Source organism: Myxocyprinus asiaticus, chromosome 41 (genome assembly GCF_019703515.2).
Source record: "Myxocyprinus asiaticus isolate MX2 ecotype Aquarium Trade chromosome 41, UBuf_Myxa_2, whole genome shotgun sequence".
NCBI classification, from domain to species: Eukaryota; Metazoa; Chordata; class Actinopteri; order Cypriniformes; family Catostomidae; genus Myxocyprinus; species Myxocyprinus asiaticus.
The window spans coordinates 28,419,199-28,436,388 of NC_059384.1; positions in this window are offsets into that span (position 1 = coordinate 28,419,199).

The following is a 17,190-nucleotide window of genomic DNA, read 5'->3' on the forward strand; positions in this document are numbered from 1 at the left end:
TTAAACATTGTATCAGAAGTAGTGCTTTGGACTATATCTCCACGTGAAATGATTTGATTAGATTAAAATCAGCGTGAACTTTCACAACAATACAGATAAGAGTTTGGACTGGTGTGCCAAGTAAGCAATGTTTTATTTTCATATTCCATAGAGCATAACACATTTACTAATGTGAATGTAAGTAAGTAATGTTTGAGAAAAATGTATAACACATTTATAATAAGGTGCTCTCATGCAAAGTTATGCCAGCCTGTCCATTGCATTTTTATTCAGGTTAAGCACTATTTATCTTGTCCAAATGAGAACCTTTTATCTCAAATAATTAATTTGAAATACATCCTTCAGTAGATTAAATAAAAATAAATTAACAATGCATCTCAACTTCATTTTACAATTCCTCACTTTTACTTTATGCTTAATAGCATTGGCTTTCAGATATGAACAAAAGTGCAACAAATTCAGGACAGTGGTGCTGCCTATAGTATATTGTTATCATTCTTATACATTAAAAAGCAATTAAGCAGTTTTAAGTGTAAAAAATAATTACAAAATAATTCATTTTAATGGCACAGGGACACATAATATAATCATAAATGTGGTTATACCATTTTAGGTTGCTGTACATGCCTTTTGTAACGTACACATAGCAATGACAGGCAAACGAAGATGAGATGATGTGAAGAATCCAAGTGCAGTTTATTTACCAAGTGCTATCCAAAAACCATAAATCCAATGTGAAAACAAAACAGACATAAACAACCAGACTTGACTTGACATGAAAGAACAATGGCATGACGTTACACCAACAATACTTGACAAAAGACAATGGCAAACATGAGGGCTTAAATGCGTGGACAAGTGTAAACACATGACAATGACAACCAATAACAAGACCAAACTAATAACAAGATAACAAGATACTAAAAAATAAACCAATAAAAAGACAAGACTGATAACAAGGTAATCAAACAATGAACCAATGAAAACAAGACACATGAACAGGGGAAACACATGACAAGATCACATGAGGGAACAGGAAATCACATGACAATAAAACAGGAACTAACTTCCAAAATAAAAGATATGAACACAAAACATGAATAAAATACACATTTAAATGTGACACCATAGTCATCTGATTCTGTAATGAAGCATGATTTCATCTTTTTAAGATTGTTCATTCTTCTAATCTGACTTAATATCTCATTGTTTTCAGTAGCTAAATGACAACAGTTTCATTGTTATCTGACACAGTCAGCTCAAACGGTGTACAGTATTTACTTTTCAATAAAAAGTGAATTGCAGAATGCATTTAAGCCTTTTTTTACTCTTTCTCTTTTTTAAGGAGGATGTTATAAAGTATTTTGTATGCGACTGAGTTATAATTTAGCAGATGCTGTAATTTTAATTAAATCAACTAAAACTACTATCCTTATTACAGAGACAGTTCCCCTGGAGCAACATGACATTAAGTGCCGTTGGGGACTTGAACCTACAACCTTTTGGTTAAGAGCCAGATTTGTTTTTATTATTATTATTATTAGTAGTAGTAATAGTAGTAGTAGTATTACATAGATGGTATCTATTTCCTCTAAAGCCCAAAAGTTTGTTCAATTTTCCAGTCCAGCCACTACTGCAACATTTTTGGGGCATTATTTCAAACACCGGGAAGTAGTGTTGGGTTCAAATCCACATTAGTCAAGTCCGAGATAAGTCAGAGTCTTTAAACAATTGAGTCCAAGTCCAAAAGGGGCCAAGTCCACAACAGGCCGAGTCCGAGTCGAGTCCGAATGAATCTGTTCATGAATCTGAATTCAAATTGTAACCGTAAACACAACATCAATACTTTAAACTTATTTTAAATTTCACAACTAAGAAAACACAATTGACAATATAAATGTAACAAAAACACCTCTGTATTTTATGATTAGTATCCTGCTAAACAGACTTCACAGTGGTTTCAGAATGAAAGCATATGCTTTAGGTATATGAAGACAAAACTGTCCTTTCAACACAATTCTTATTGCGTTCTGTTGACATTTCAGTTATTTGTTGCTTTTTCCCCTCAACTCAAACATAGACTAAGTTAAAGCTGCATTAGTCATTAAAACCAGAGTTATAATTGTTTTGAATTTTAATTTGGTATTTTATTTCTAATTCATTTTCAATTTGTCCTTCAATTTAGTTTACTTTTATCTAAAATCATCCCTGTCTAAAGAAATAATATATACTGATGTAACACGGAAACAAACGAATAAGTATTCAGTGTATTATACTCAACAGAGTTTAAATAAGGCCTAGGTTCGGCTCTATGAGGATTAAAAAATAGAGGTTTGGGCCAAATTATATTCAATCAATTAACAGCCGGCAATATTATTACAAATACACAAAAAACTATGAATAAACAATTTCCACAATTTAAATGAATTCACAATTGTCTGGTTCCCACTCAACACCATGAACAAAGTGGAAAAAAAAATAGTGTGATATTGAGTCCAAAGTTGTATATGAAGTCCAGGAATCAAACAAGTAAAACAAAGTCTCAATAGTCCTTCTGGCTCCTTTGTGTGTGTGTGATACTCAAATGTCAATATGTGTAAAGGCCTTTTTGTGTTTTCAACCCGAGTTGTGTGTATGTGCTTAGCTCTCAGTTCAGCTGTAAAGTTCAACGGATCCGTTCAGAGTCACGGTAATTTTTAGATCAGGGCTCTGGCTCGCCATTCAAAGGTGGATCACACAAATAGAATCAGTGTTCAAAAAACTAATCTGCACAAAACAATGCAGTCACATTAAACATTTCTAAATGTCAACAATTTCTACACTGACATTTACTATCAGCTGCACAAAATGTCCGCGAGTACAATTGTTAATCCAACACGTGACAACATTAGTGAATGTACGCATTTACATACTCATGGATGATGCAATCATTCAACGGAAACAGATTAACTAACGTCATACACAAATTAACTCTATACCAATTCTGACCTTCTTAACATACATAAATACATTCTTAAACATCATATATAACTCTGATTGGTTTTTATGACACATACAGAGAAAGATGAATGTCAATTAATTCAAAGAAATCCATAAACAAGCAAAACTCACCAGAGTTCTCGTAAAAGAAAAACCAGTAATCAAAAGCATTGACCGTTTTTTTCCCTCAGTGACAGGATTAATTGGCAACCTGAACAATTGATAACATTTTTAAGAAAGAATATACACACTGAAATGAAGAAACTTATAAAATTGAATAATTTCTGGAACCTCATGCTAACCTCGTGCGAGCATGTTCAGCTGGCTTCTTCATCTGAATTTGATATAATTAAAAGCCTGCAATTAGATCCAGCATCTCCCATCTCATCTCAGCAACTACTCGTTACAGAGGAACTGACCAACATGGATCTAGCGGCTGTCAGAATTCTTCTGCTCAAGCAAGGGGACTGTCCAGTTGAGGATCATGTCCGTGAGTTTTTAGAACTAGCGAATTTAGTGCACTATCCTGACCGCTTTCTGGTGGTTTTCTTCTGGACCGGTCTGAATAGTGCACTGAAGGAACTGATGCCTCCGGCTGATCCTCACTGGACACTCTGTGAGTATGTGGAGAAGGCTCTGGAACACTGCGGTTCCCCTTACATAGTGGATTATGGTGGGAACCCTGGGCCAAAACCTGCATCCATGGATCCTTGCTACAAGCCTCCCATGGCTCCTTTGTTCAAGCCTTCCAAGGCTCCTTTGTCCAAGCCTCCCACGGCTCCTTAGTCCAAGCCTTCCATGGCTCCTTTGTCCAAGCCTTCCACGGCTCCTTCGTCCAAGCCGTCCACGGCTCCTTCGCCTGTCATGGCCAACGAGCCAGCGCCCATGCCTGCCACGGCCAACGAGCCAGCACCCGCACCCGCACCTACCACGTCCAACAAGCCAGCACCCGCGCCTACCACGGCCAACGAGCCAATGCCCGTGCCTGCCACGTCCGTCCCAGAGCCAGCATTGCCAGCCTCGTCCATCCCGGAGCCAACGTTCACGCCTGTTTCAGCCCTAGTGGAATTTTCAGGGGGTGCCACCATGGCTCCGCCCTTCGAGCCTCCCGCAGCTGTGGAGGATATGAAGGGCTCCTGCTCCCCAGGCCCGTGCTCACAACCACAGAGTTCATTTCCCAGTCACTGCCAGTGCTCATGATCACAGAGGTCATTCCCCAGTTGCTGCCAGTGCTCACAACCACGGAGGTTGTTCCCCAGTCGCTGCCAATGCTCTTGACCATGGAGGTCAGTTCCCAGTTGCCCACGGCTCCGCCCTCAGAGTTTTCAACGGCTCCGCCCTCAGAGTCTTCCACAGCTCCACCCCTCAGGCCTCTCCTGGCTCTGCCCTCCTTGGCTCCACCCCTCAGGCCTCTCCTGGATCCGCCTGCCTTCGTCAAGCCTCTCTAGGCTCCACCCTCAGAATATTACATGGCTCCGCTCTTTCCCCCTGAAACTCCACCTCCTACGGTTCAGCCACCTCTGCCACTATCTCCACCTCCTGAGTCTCAAATTTCTGATCCTCCTGTGGCTCCGCCTGTTCCACCTCCGGTTCCTCCTCTCAAGACCCAGATCCTCCATCCTCCTGTGGCTCCGCCTGACCACATGCCAGGTCCTTCTCCTGAGTGTCCAGTTTTTGGTCCTCCAGCAGCTCCACCTCCTGACTCTCAAACTCCGGATCTTCCTGCAGCTCCACCCGCTCTTCATCCTGAGACTCCTCCTCTGACTGCTCTGCCCGCTCCATCTCCGGACCCATCTCCAGCTCTGCCATTGGGATCTCAAGTCCCTACTCCTGCTGCTCCACCTCTGGATCCACATATGGCTCTGCCCACTAAGTTCCCACCTCTTGCGGCCAAACCACTGAACCCCATTCCCTTCCTAGAGCTGCCTCCCAAACTTCCTGTCCCTGCTCTGTGTCCAACTCCCAGGCCTCCTGACCTGGTCCCTGCTCTGTGGCTGCCTCCCAGGCCTCCTGACCCGGTCCCTGCTCTGTGGCTGCCTCCCAGGCCTCCTGACCCATTCCCTGCTCTGTGGCTGCCTCCCAGGCCTCCTGACCCTGTTCCCGCTCTGTGGCCACCTTCCAGGCCTCATGATCCTATTCCTGCCCTGTGGCTGCCTCCTAGGCCTCCCGATCCTAGCCCTGGCCTGTGGCCGCCTCCCAGGCCTCCAGATCCTGTAATTTCCCCAAGGGCACTCTGATAGTCTGCTCCAAGTCTGCTGTTGTAGTTATTTAACTCCTAACGCTTTTGCCTAGATGTTACAGAGAGGTGTCAGGTCACCTAATTAACGTCCACCAAGGAGAGGTTGCAGTGAAATTCACACATTGCATAACAGTAACCCGTAAGCCACATGTCGAATCCTCTCACCTGTGCGTTCGTGTCACCATTATAGCAACTGTAACACAACAAGCTATCAGAGCCACTGTGTCTCGAGTAAAATGAGTCGCCAATCGACCCATGTGGCCGGAGCTGAACTCCTCAGAAGTCAGATGACCCAGCACTGCAAGATGTAGTCACCACTATCCTCTGTCTCTCCGTAGAGGAGAGAGATAACCTCAATGGCTACAATGTTAGTCGTTGTGATGAAGCATTGCAGGAACTAGTTGATTATGTTAAAAACCCATAAGCCAGAGTGCGCAATTCCTGACCTCATGGGCCAAATTTTCCTTCTTCACTGCAGAACCCAACTGCATTCTGCAGAGCACCAGGCCCAGCTCACCCAGCTGTAGAACAGCTACCAAGCAGTGCAGAGGGAAAATCTCAGCCTGCGCCAAGAAGTTAGGTGCACCCAAGCTAAGAGAGTCCGGGCACAGTAAGATAATGCCCGGAATCAGGAGGTAAATGAAACCCTGAGTCAGATCAGGTAAGTGCAGCTGCTGACCTGGCCACCCAGGAAGTGCACAGCACAACATCTGACATTGAAGAGGGCCCTTTCTTTAACACAACCAGTAGAAATGTGCCCTTAGGAAATCCAGGGACACATGTTAGGTTCCCCTCCTTCCAGTTTCCCCCCTCGGTCTGTTTTCAGTCACGCCACCTTGCATTTCGACCAGACTGATTCCACAACATGAAGGGGGGAAATTACTTCCTGGCCCAGAGTGGTGTAAGTGTAAGTGACAAGACTCCATCCCTACTATGAAGGGGAAGAAGTCTTCCTCATCGCTATAGCGATCTGAGTGACTATTGTGTTTCAGATGACTCTGACAACCAGCGGTCATTTGGACACCAAGGCTTGTGCATTCAACAACTCGAGTCCCCCACAAGGGACATAGAACGCTTTGACCCGAGTAGTTGAGATTCAAACATTGGTGATTATCTCAGAGAAATTGAGCGCTGACTTGTTGACTTCACTCATGCTTCATCGCATGAAAAACTCAAGCTCATATGGAAGACCATGGTGAGGAGTGTCCATGTGTTCATGGAAACGTTACCAACTGGTACCTGAGACCGCTACTCAGCTCTGTGTAAAGCCCTACGTGAGGAGTATTCGGTGTATATCGACAAAGCCTCCGCTACTCTAGGTGCTTTCGCCATCGCACAGAAGAGGCATGAGCCTCCGTGCGAGTATTACAGACAATTGAGAACTGCGTACTTCAAAGGATCTAACACACTAGGTCTGGAGGAGGAACGGGCTTTCAAGTCAATCTTCCTTCACAACCTCCACGAGAGTGTGCGATATGACATCACGATACGCTGCAGAACGGGCAACCCTACCATGCAAGAAATCAGAAGGTATGCGTAACTGGCATGGGAGATGCGCATGCACCTTGCTTGAGGGTATGAAAGTGATGCCAGAGTCCTGGGGATTCAAGCCAACCTAGCGCTTGAAGGCAACGAGATGCCTCGCGTTAAGGTGAATGTTAGAACAGGACCCCAGGGGCACTGACCACCTTGCCAGCAGGGTAGGCAACAGAACCAAGGGGGTGATGATCAGACACACCCCCAGGGTCACACCGGGCCAAAGAAGAAAAATGCTCACGGCCAAAAGGAAAGCTACTGTTCGAATGGAAACCCAAACAAGAAGGTGAGTGGAAAGACAAGGTTTCAAACACCCCCAGAGGACAAGGTTTGAGACAGGAAATATAATCAGGAGATGCCTGACAGAGGCAGTAATGTAGCTTGAGGTGCTCCGTCGTTCACCAGGGCCTGGAACTCCTCAAACGAACACGGTACTGATCCCCCATCAGCATGACTAGACTATGTACCCTCTCCTGTTAATGCCAAAATTTACTTTGTAGGTTGTGAAAGGGGAACAGGGGAGGCCAAGTTGCTCCCCAAAACAGTCACTCCTAACACACCACACCCTCCTTTTCTGACCTTCTTGGGCGATCTGGGCCATAGGGCAATGCCCGACGCATTTACACATCAGTAGTGGTAGGGGGGTGCATCAGCTCCCACAAACTACTCGAGACTGATTTTGAAATAAGTCTAATAGGTTCCAACACCTTTGCAGAGGTGGCTAGAGCAACGCTCTCCCTCTGCAAACTATTACAGACTGAGACCTGCATCACAAGCTACGTGCAATATAGGTCATCAATCACAAAATGGGCATGGATCGACATTATCTTTCAAGGGATGATGCTGGTACACCCCATTTATATATGTCCCATTAATAAGGAACCACTGTTAATTGGCCAGGACCTATTGGACTGACTGGCTCCGCTCATTGACTGCCATTGTGGACACCTGTGGGCTCAGGTTGACACACCAAGGCCACTTAGTCCAGAAAACAGTTCGCCAGCTTTAGATGGACAAGTAGCCATCATCCAGGAGACCAGAGGACCCCTACCAATGATCATGCCTCCTCCAGAGCCTGACCCTGACTCTGATCCTTCTATGCCACCTGCGAGCCCACAGCTGCCGCAGGTTACATTTACATATTTACATTTATTCATTTGGCAGACGCGTTTATCCAAAGTGACTTACAAATGAGGAAAACATAAGCAAATCATCTTAAGAGACAATGGTATGAAAAGTGCCATACTACAAAGTTTCACTAGCATCAGAATAGTATTCAAAACAGATTAAAGTGCAACAAAATGTTTTGTCCTGTCCACTTTCCTGACCAAAATGATCACAGTGGCCCGCCACGAAGCGCTACAAGGCAAACCAATCTGCAGCGCTACTCTGGGCACCAGAGGTGACATGGTCGTTTACTCTCTAGTGACTCAACCTAGAGACACAGCCCCTGGTGATGACAGAACCTGTTCCTCACCAGAGGAAGCCTATGTTGGCTTTGAGGCCGAGTTCAATGAGCAGCTTGCCAAAGCAGATGCTTTAATGATAGAGAAATAGAGAAACACACTTCAGAAACTCTTTCATGATTTCCAGCCAATCTTTTCGAGAGATTCTCATGACTGTGGGGTCACCAACCTCCACACTGTTTGCATCTCCACTGATCCAAAGTACAAAATCCCCCTGGCTGCCTATGAGTCGCTCCAAAGGATCCTCGACAAGCTTTTGCAAAAGCAAATCATTTGGGAATGCAATTCATCCTACAACTCACCTATCTGGCCAGTGTTAAATCCAACCAGCAAGTGGCGTTTCACCATTGACTATAGCCCTCTGAATAAGCAGGTACCACTTTCCCGCTGGCCCATGATCCATTTGGACCAAGAACTGACCAAGGTCAAAGGAGCCCGCTTCTCTACTGTGGACATGGCCAATGGCTTCTGGACAATGAGTCAACCCAGCTGACCAGTACAACCTGGCTTTCTCTTTTGGTAAGCGCCAGTAAACCTGGAACCGTTGTCCATTCGAATATTCAAACTCCCCAGCCGAGTTCAATAGCTTCCTTCAAAAGGCCATGAGTGATGCCGCTGCCTGCTCTAATCTCATCTACGTGGATGCCATCCTCATGAGGAACCAGACCTTTGAGGAACACTTGACCAAGATCTGACATGTACTTAACCAACTCTCCACCACTGGAGCCAAGCTTTCACTAACCAAGGGCCAGTGGTGCCGCACCAAGGTTGAGTACGTGGGTCTAACAGTGAGTGCAGATGGCATCAAACCTGGGAGAGTTAGAGCCATCCGCACATCAAAGCTCCAACAGGTTTGTCAGAACTCAGAAGCTTCCTAGGTGTCTGCAACTACTCCCAACAGTTCATCGAGGACTATGCTGAGATCCAGATCCCTCACGGAACTAATCTGTAAAGACAAAACATTTGCGTGGAGAGAGCCCCAGGAACAGTCTTTCCTCCAGATAAAAGACAAGCACAGCTCTGCACCCTGTCTGGCCTACCCAGACAAGGATAAAGAGTTCTACCTTGAGGCAAGCTTCTTGTCCCACTGTCTCAGTGCCACTTTGACACAGAAACAAGACACAGACAAACGTGTCATCACCTATGCAAGCCGACCACTTCGTGTTGTTGAGATGAAGTTCTCTGACTGTGAGAAGGCTGCAGTATGGGCTGTGGAACACTTCTGTAGCTATATTTGGGGCCAGAAGACAGTCATTGAGACTTGTCACCAACCTGTCACCTTCCTGAACAGCCAGTGGCTGAGGGAGGGGTGGGTATCCAACAGCTGCATTGCCACTTGTATGATGGCACTGCAAGGCTATGACACTGAGGCCAAGTATGCCCAGAACCATAAAATGGCCTTGGGCCAGGGCCTTGCTGAATGCCAACACTGTGACTGCGAAGGACAACCGAGCTCAGAATTCTTACTTGTCACCACTCTGCTGCTCCCATCAAATCATCGTTATTATGACAAGAATACCTGCGCAGACCTCCCAAGGGTCTGCTTGGACGGCTGTTCATTCCACCATGAAAGTCAGACCCGGCAGGAGCCAGTATTGTTTGGTTCAACTGCAACGTTGACGTACCAAACAACTACCGACTGGGCAACAAGACAAGCCAGTATGCTGAGATTGCAGCAGTGCTTATCATGCTCCAGTTAGCCGCCAAATTGACTGTTGAGCAACTGACGATCTGTTCTGACTCAAACTATGCTTATCATAGTTTTATGTCTCACTTTTCCACATAGAAAGAGAACACATGAGGAACGTGAGAAACAAGGAAGTCAAGCACTCAGAACTCTTCCTGGCTTGCAACCGACTTGTGACTGACTTGGGAATGACAGTGTACTGGAAAAAGGTCAAAGGTCATTCCCAAACCTCCGGTCCTGACAAAAACGGTAATGACAAAGCCGACCGCCTAGCCAAGCTTGGCGTGGAATAGGGCACAGCCTGGGAGTTCCGAGACGAGTGGCTTCCAATTACCCAAAAATGTGCGGTAAATGCAATCACCCATTGGCAAGCAAAAGAAAGGCAAGAAGACCTGCAGACCTGCCCACAGACTCTGCACATGGGATGGAGACCCAGCAATGCAGCTCTGATCACCATGCAGGAGCAAGACCTGGCCATCCAAATCGTCCAGCATTGGGTAGCAATCCCAGCAATACAAGGGGCCTCTCAAACCCCACCATGTGAGATGGAGGAGCTACATGCTCTCCTTCATGACCAGCCACGTCTTAAACTGGAGAAAGGTTTGTTGGTCTATACCCAAACCGACCTGAGTCCAGCTCGGTGGGTTGTCCCAACAGATCACAGGGGGGTGATGCTAGCCCACACTCATGACACCCCTGTCAGAGACCACCGGGGTTACAAGGCCACCCTCAAGACCCTCCAGCAAGTCGTTTATTGGCCATCGATGGCCCACGACACCTGTTCCTATGTCAAAGGATGCCTGATCTGTAGCCGGATCAGGCCCCACTCAAGAACTGAGGGAACACGTTCCCGTGGTCCCACCTCCAGGTGGATTGGATTGGACGAGTCCCCAAGTCCTCACGAGGTAACAAGTACCTTCTCACGTTTACCTGCGCTTTCACTAAGTTTCTGGAATGCCTCCCTGCCTCTAACGACACAGCCACAACAACCGCAGTCCTGCTGCTGAGTCATGTGTTCAGCCACTGGGGGCTACCCCTCTCCATTGATTCAGATCGAGGTACCCATTTCACCTCAAGCGTCTTGACTACCATGTACAAAATCATGGGCGTGGAAGTCAACTTCCACATCCCGTATCATCCCCAGCCATCTGAACAGGTCGAACGTGCCAACTACAACATTATCAACATGCTTAAAAAGTATGTTAACAGCAATGGCAGAGATTGGGATGTGAAACTTCCCCTGGTGCTGATGGCCATTAGGTCTACTCTGCACCGCTCCACAGGAGTCACACCATTCGAAATGATGACTGGAAGAGAAATGACCCTTCCGCTACACCTTCTGTACCACCCCGAAGACGTCAGTGTTGCAACCGCCTATATGGCACACCAGTACGTAACGGACCTGCACGACCATCTTTGGGTCACATTCGTGTGGGCCCAGAAGAACTTGGAAGCCAGAGTCAAGGGATCCAAAGCCTAATATGACAGGAAAGCATCTCACCACGAGTACCAAGTAGATGACAAGGTACTCTATTTCAGTTTCACCAAACTGGCAGGAATCTCTAAAAAGTTCCTACCAAGTTAGTCAGGCTCCTTCGAGATAGTGGAAAAGCTCTCACCAGTAGCCTACCATATCAGGATCTCAAAACCAAGCCAAACACCAGTATACAAATGGGTCCATTCGAATCAGATTAAGCTCTTCAAGCTGTTTTCACTCCAAAGGGGAGAAGACGCACCACAGTAGCGCCATAAGGATAACTGCATGCCTCAACCATCCCTTCAGCATGCACTAACTTCTAGCACCACTCTGAGTGGTGGAAGGATTCCAGATTACCAGATCTCACTAGACTTGTCGAACAAATTGTTAGATCTGCTACTACCTCCGTTGTGCAACCTTCACAGGTACACCTGGCATATAGTCTTGGCAGTGCAATTCCAATCTATGTAAATCCTCAGAACCTCGGAATAGGATTCATCTTCAATCTACCCATCATAGAAAGGCAGAATATATACTGACTAAAGTCCGTATTGAATGTTGGTTTTCAGAGAGGTAACTCAAACATTCACCTCAAAACACCACCAACACTCGCTTACCATGATGTGGACCCCTCGCTCTACCTTATCCTTAACCTAAGCATGCATACCAAGACAAAGGATGTTTATTGGGTTTGTCCAAGCAACCCCTTTGTTAGAGACATGATTAATTACCTTTGCAGCCTTAGAGCTGAATCCCCTGAACAAAAGTGTCAAGGTAGCATGTTTGTGAACTGGAAGAACTGGATCTTGTAGCCTAGAGTTTTTGCTACAAAATGATGTAAAAACCATCCTGATCACTCATTCATACAAAACAATATAGTCATTTAACTTTTTTAAGACACTTTTAGTGTTAGAAAAGCAATATGCGAGGAGGCATGAATGATCATGAATATTGATGTGATTCACACCTGAGGAGACAAAGACCCTCCCCTGGGCCTATCAATGAGGAATGTGACTGAGAGAGAATGAATGTGAGTTGACTTAATGACAGAATGTATTGTTTGTACCTTATTCATAAAATCAAGTTTAAGTTAAAAGAAGTAATCTGACTATACATTTTCTTTACATAAAGACTTTACTTAAAAACTTTAGACCTACACTACCATTTAAAAGTTTTAGATCAGTAAGATTTTTAAATGTTTTTAAAAGAAGTCTCTTCTGCTTCAAGGCTGCATTTATTTGATCCAAAATACAGCAAAAACAGTGATATTGTGAAACATTTTTACAATTTAAAATAATTGTTTTCTATTTGAATATATTGTATAATGCATAAACACTAGTTAAAATATAATCTAAACATTCGTATTATTTTTCGCAGAGACAGAGACGGCTGAAAGTGCACCCTGTTTATTTTCTTTATTTTACAAAAGCACAAGGTTTTGTTGTTATTGTGAGTGTACACAAATTAAATTAGACCCTTTATGGTCTCTAATGATGTCTTACATTTATCTGTATGCCCAAAAATGACAGAGTATTTTAAGTTGTTTTTGCTGTTATGAGGAAAAAAATCCAGCAGGACGCGCCGGGGCGTCCGTCGACCCCTGAGCATTAAATTCTAACCCTCCTTTCCTTTCCTCGGTAACACTTTATTTTGATGGTCCCAAATAGATATTTAACAGACTATAAGTGACTTATCAACTGGCTTGCTATAGCTAGTAAACAGTGTTTCAACAAACATTCAGTATACTTTCAATAGTCTTTCAACCTTTTTCAAGGTTACTCTTTCCTCTAACGTTATGGTCCTAGTATCCATTGTCATGTTCTAATATGATTTTGTGTTATGACCAAAGAACAGCAAAGGATTGTGTTACGGTTAATGCTGTGCCCACCTATAACTTGGAATTTTTGTCTTTATGTGTGATGAATGTAATTTTAGACTTAGCTAGAAGTTCTATGCCCAGATGTGCCTCAGTCTCTGCCCAGATGATAAAACCTCTGTGAACTTTATGTACAGTGCAACCATTTTCTTTTGTATCAGGAAGACATGGATGGCATAACCCAGATGCTGGACAACAACCAACTCTTCAGAACAAAGAGGGGAATGTTGGACCTCATGTACCCAGATAGGAGACAAAGGCAGGCCTACATACAGTCATAAAGGCAGACTGCGGCCTGTAGGAACACTAGAAGTCTGGTAACACAAATGGCGCCAAAATCAAACAAAGGGAGTCCAAAACAGACTACAGATCCCATCAAGCCTTCCTCACTTTACCTCTAGGTGTGAAATTTAAAGGATAGAACTCTCAACTTCTATTGCACGAAACACACGACAGAACGCGTCCCTCAACCATGACGTCATCGAGAGTATAAAAACCTCGGTGATCCTTCAAAACATTGCTTCCAGTGACAGTATGTGCCCTGCTGCCCTGCTGCTCCCAGGTGTAGCCTCGTTGCCCAAGGAAGTAACGTACAAACCTGAACATTGGCCATACAATCTCCATCTCGCTGGACGAGCCGAGATTTCTCTGTGTTCCACCGAGCACTCTAATGTATCTGAAGGAGACCGCTGAGTAATCCGTGGCTCACCCTTTTGCCTGCAGAAGTGAAGAAAGAAGATTTCTCTTCCCTCTTCAACTGAGTCGACTTCACGGATTTCTCCACTGACCCACAGAGAATCAGCCGCTGTACCACCCACTGACAGAGCAAGGAAACGGCCTCCTTTCATCACCCAGTCTCTGAGTGATAAAACTAACAGTTGCCTTCTCTCCCACGATCACTAAAACCGGCATCGGTGCCGTCACTCTGTTCTCTCTCTCTCGTAATAACCGCACACACACACGACCCCTCACAAACATACCCGCACATACATTTGGCGAACAGATAACTTGGTGATAGAGCCCAGCTTTGTCCCTAAGTAATCGTACCAGCAGAGACATGCGTTTAACGGGCAGATGCCATTAACCAGTCTCTCCACCCACATTCATGGCCACATTCTCTGGCCGGAAACCTCATGTGACGTACACTCCACAAGAGCCATGCCCGCCATGTTGTGCACTCCTTCTGTCCTTACTCACACACACACACACACACACACACACATACACACACACACACACACACACACACACACATTCACACACACATACACACATACCCTACTCTCCGGTATTATAGGCTTGTTTATTTACCATATCTAATCATGTTAGTGTATAGTTTGTAGTTGGAAATCGGAAGTTTATCGACTCCATTGTACTGATTATTAATTGATATTACTGCATCAGTAAACTTTGTTATACTTTAAAGTGAAGTGTTTTGGTATTGTTCTACATGCACCTGTGCCAAGGGCTGGCAGGGGATATCAGTGCTCAGATTCAAGCCTTCATTGTTTACCTTTTGAATGTCGATGTTCTCCAGACGTCGACTTTCCTAAGAGAACATTTCCTAAGAGAACAATCCAATATTGAGGCTGTTATACTGTCTGATTATTAGTCCCTGATTTCAGGGTGGTTCCCCGGCTGTGCTGAGTGACTCCAGCCAGGTCTCCTAAGCAACCAAATTGGCCCGGTTGCTAGGGAGGGTAGAGTCACATGGGGTAACCACCTTGTGGTCGTGATTAGTGGTTCTTGCTCACAATGGGGTGCGTGGTATGTTGTACAAGGATCGCGGAGAGTAGTATGAGCCTCCACATGCGGAGTCTCCACAGTGTCATGCACAATGAGCCACGTGATAAGAGGCATGGATTGACTGTCTCAGAAGCAGAGGCAACTGAGACTTGTCCTCCACCACACGGATTGAGGTGAGTAACAGCGCCACCATGAGGACCTACTAAGTAGTGGGAATCGGGCATTCCAAATTGGGAGAAAAGGGGATAAAAAAAATTAAAAATTAATAATACATTTTATATATATATATATATATATAATGTTGATTCTAATCAATGTTATATTGATTTTAATAATTCATAATTATCTTTGATAATTGTTGATTTGGAGGATTAATAAGCTAATGTTGATTCTAATCAATGTCCTATTGATTTTAATAATTAATAGTTGTCTTTGATAATAATTATGATAGTTATCTTTGATGATTGTTGATTTGAAGTGTTAATAAGCTAATGTTGATTCTAATCAATGTTCAATTGATTTTAATAATTATATTTAATCATTATTAATTATTGCTAATAACCAAACCCACTCCTGAACGAAGCGGCCAAAAATTGTTCATGAGTCCCTGCTTTGTCCTGATCTGTGAAGCTGCCCACTTTTCTTAAGAAAAATACTGTACATTCTTTGGTTTCCCAGCATCTTCTGCACATTTGAGTTCTTCCCAATAGTGGCTAAATGATATAGACATCCAGCTTTTGACACTTAGGACAACTGATGGACACATACACAACTATTACAAAAGGTGCAAACATTCATTGATGCTCAAGAAGGCAACACAAAAACCAAGAACCAAGGGGATGCAAACTTTTGAACTGGATGATTTTTGTAAATTACAGTACATTTTGTGTAATGTAGCTTTTGAAGGGCAGTACTACATAAAATACATAATCTTTTATCTCTTATATTTGCATCGATGCTGAAAGAGGTGTGAAAATGTATAGGCCTAAAACAAAGGGGGTATGCAAACTTCTGCAATATATAGTTTGTGAAAATGTATATTTTATTTTATATTTTGTTTTTCACTATTTAACCACATTTTAGCTTTTTTAATTTACAAATACCACGTAGCCTATTCTATCCATATAATTTCATATTGCATGTGTAATTATGAGTAGACTTGTTAGGTCAGGTACACATTTTAACATATGGGTTCAATACAAGTTAAGCTCAATCAACAGCATTTGTGGCATAATATTGATTATCACAAATCGACTCGTCCCTCCTTTTCTTAAAAAAAGCAAAAGTTTGACATTAAAACTTTATGTTTACTGTTCAGCCGGTTTCCGCCTCCTCGTTGCCCGACCTGGAACTGTTATAAAGTTTTTCCTTGAAAAACCTGATAAAACCACTTTTACTTCGTTTTTTTTTCTTTCTTTTTTTTAATTTTCTCCCCAATTTGGAATGCCCAATTCCCAATGCACTCTAAGTACTCGTGGTGTTGTAGTGACGAATCTCAGTTGCCTCCGTGTCTGAGGCCGTCAATTCGCGCATCTTATCACGTGGCTTGTTGAGCGTAGTGCGTGTGGAGGCTTCACACTATTCACACATCCACACACAACTAACCATGCACCCCACCAAGAGCGAGAACCACGAGGAGGTTATCCCATGTGACTCTACCCTCCCTAGCAACTGGGCCAATCTGGTTGCTTAGGAGACTGGCTGGAGTCACTCAGCATGCCCTGGATTTGAACTTGCGACTAGTCAGTGTCTTTACTCGCTGAGCTACCCAGGCCCCTCTTACTTCATTCTTTTAGAATTATTCCTCTTGTTGGCTTTTGTTCATAACCTCCTGTGATTGGGTTGTGCAACTCTGAGCAATTTCATGTTCTCTAATGTGTAAATCATGTGTAAAAAAAGTTATCCACACATAATAATTGATTCTTCACACAATATAATTGCATAAATTGCCTTGTGTTGTGACACAAAGTTTTTTGTATGTATAATGCAATGCAAAGTTTGTATAGTGCAATTCAAAACCATTAACATGGTATGCCAATATCAGTGGAAGATTAGCTCACCGACAGATTCAACAAAATGTTGAGACAGTTAAGAGACTGACATTAATGTTCAGCATATATATACACTACTGGTCAAAAGTTTCGAAACACTTACTCATTCTTTATTATAATTTATTGTATTTTT